This window comes from Brassica oleracea, unplaced genomic scaffold (genome assembly GCF_000695525.1).
Source record: "Brassica oleracea var. oleracea cultivar TO1000 unplaced genomic scaffold, BOL UnpScaffold00941, whole genome shotgun sequence".
Lineage (NCBI taxonomy): Eukaryota > Viridiplantae > Streptophyta > Magnoliopsida > Brassicales > Brassicaceae > Brassica > Brassica oleracea.
The window spans coordinates 11,258-13,586 of record NW_013617536.1 but is presented as its reverse complement, the minus strand read 5'-3'; the positions used below and the strand labels follow the sequence as shown (position 1 = coordinate 13,586).

Genomic DNA, 2,329 nt, shown 5'->3' with positions numbered 1-2,329 from the left:
AAGAACCAAAAAAAAAAAAAAATTAGGCTTTGAAGGGTGACCAAGAAACGAAAGGGAAGACTGAATTCTTTAACATTCTAAAAAAAAATCACCATTCACAAGGAATAATTTTTCCTTCTTGTTCCTCCTCATTATTTTTTTTTGTAGAGAAATATAGAACAAGCATTCCTTGTTAAATTTGATAAGGAACAAGCATTCTTTTTCATTTTTGTAATTTTATTCCTATACGTTTCTTTTCTATTCGTTCCTCGTGTTTCCGAAAAGTTCATCGGTCGGAGCCTTGCTCTCTTTGTTTTCTTCTTCATTGGTTACTTCAAGCTATCTTTTCTTCCTCTATCCTTCTTCTTCGGGTTTTTTTTTCCTTCTTATTCATCCCAATCGAATAAGCCACTGGATCTCGTCTTTCCCAAACTCCTCCATTTTGCACTCTGTAACTCAATCATCGTCGTCTCCACCAAGCCCTAAACCTCGATCTCTCCTTGAACGACGATTACGTCTCATAATCATCTCTGCAAGACCTCGCAAACCCCTCAATTTCAGTCCTTCATGCGTCTCCTCAGATTCCAAGTCCCCTGATTCGATAAAGGAGAGACGGATGCAGCAGAGGCAACCAGTAGTCATGGCTGAACATCCTCGTCTCTCTCTTGCAGACTGGGAAAGCTTTTCTTAAGCAACCCAAGGTCTTCCTAAGGTAAGAAGAATGAATCTTTATCGTTTTGCTTATGAATTGGTCCTTATGATGATGATTATGTGTGTGTTTCAGCTAGAAGAAATCTGGGAAAGGAAAGAGACTTGTTAAAGGTGGAAACCGTTTCTGGAAGAACATTGGTTTGGGTGTTCAGACTCCATTGAAGGTTTGATCTGTAGATTTTACCTCTGTTCCTTTCTCTCCGTTCTTCTATATTTCATTCATGTGTTTGTGTGACTAGGTCGTCAATTAGGTATCTCAAATTAGGCCTTAAATTCCTCTACTTTCAGTTTTGATGACCAAGTCTAAGACTCTTTTGATTGCTTGTGAGTGATTCAATAGATAAAGACTCCAACTTTTCCTTTTTTGTTCAGAGTTGATTTTTTAACTGTTGTTGTTGTTGCAGGAAAGTGTGTGTGGACTGTGGTGTTCATTGGCATGATTCTATGAGTTGTGAAGAGTTTCAGATTCTTCCGGTTGATGAAAGATATCCAGATGATATCACATTGCATCGCTTGGCTAGGTATAAGAGGTGGAGACAGTGTTTGGCTTTGTGGTTTCTTATATCAATGTTGAGATCTCTCTTTGTGTTCTTTAGGTGTGGACATGAGTTTTGCTACTGTTACGGAGCAGAGTACAGACAAGGACAACATAGTTGCACTTGTGACACATTCAACTCAGAGCAAGAAACCGTCTCAGCTAGCTCTGATCCAACGGTTCTTAGTGGGTGGTGGGTTTAGTCTCAGTGATCACCATACTTCTTATCAGTCGCCGCAGCCTCCATGTAGAGAGTCATCGTATGTTTAAGCAGCCATGAAAATCTTCACCAGCTTTCTTGCCTTGAAAGGTTTGTTTCTGTCTGAACTTGAGCTCTCTGTGTATGGTATTTGTCTTAGATTTACAGGCAACATAAGTATGTTCCACGTCTTTGGTTTTTTCAGTTTCATATGCGACGACTCTGAATGAAGTTGTTTGAATTGTGTATTGGTAGGAGGACGGGATGGAATCGGATCTAGAGAAGCTCTTTATTGGTTGGATTTCAAGGACGCATGAAGAAAAGTTTAAACCGGTTGTGATGTTAGAACCAATGTTAAAACATGTTATAATTTTGTAAATGAATTTCGAGTTATAAAATATTTTTTGTTTATTTGTATTTTGTATTTTTTATATAAAAAACGGTAAACACTAAACATAAATTTTAAAACTTCAATCATTTCATAATATAACTTTAATATTAAACTTAAACTAAAAATTTAATTATTTTAAAATTTTAATCTCAAATTTTAATCCAAAACTTCAAACAGTAAATCTTAAATTTACACTCTAATCTTATTACCCTAAACTCCAAACTTGAACCTATATATAAAGTCATAAATCTAATATTTTCAAACTTATAATATAAATTAAAAAAATAAAATCCAAAGTATATTCTAAAACTTAATCATATACTTCATTCTAAATCTTAATCCTAAACCATAAACCAAATACCTCATACCAACATATATCATAATACATTAAACCTTGATTTTTAAATAAATTATATTCCTATTAGAAAAATATACTACTCCAAACTAATAACATTTCAAATTATATATTTACAAAATAAAATCAAACCACCAAATAATAAACCACAAAATACAA

General features: G+C 34.4%; 1 long non-coding RNA gene across 4 annotated transcripts; it reads left to right on the top strand.

The window, feature by feature from the left end:
• The first annotated feature begins 293 nt into the window (after positions 1–293).
• Positions 294–1,839, top strand: LOC106320494. Of its 4 annotated transcripts, XR_001265850.1 has the most exons (6): positions 294–691; positions 764–854; positions 930–1,014; positions 1,095–1,211; positions 1,287–1,535; positions 1,680–1,839. It is a non-coding gene; the product is annotated as an uncharacterized LOC106320494 (long non-coding RNA). The 4 variants fall into 4 exon arrangements; XR_001265852.1 differs by lacking the exon at positions 930–1,014 and having other exon boundaries at positions 295–691; positions 1,630–1,839; XR_001265851.1 differs by lacking the exon at positions 930–1,014 and having other exon boundaries at positions 295–691; positions 764–863.
• The last annotated feature ends 490 nt before the right edge of the window (positions 1,840–2,329 follow it).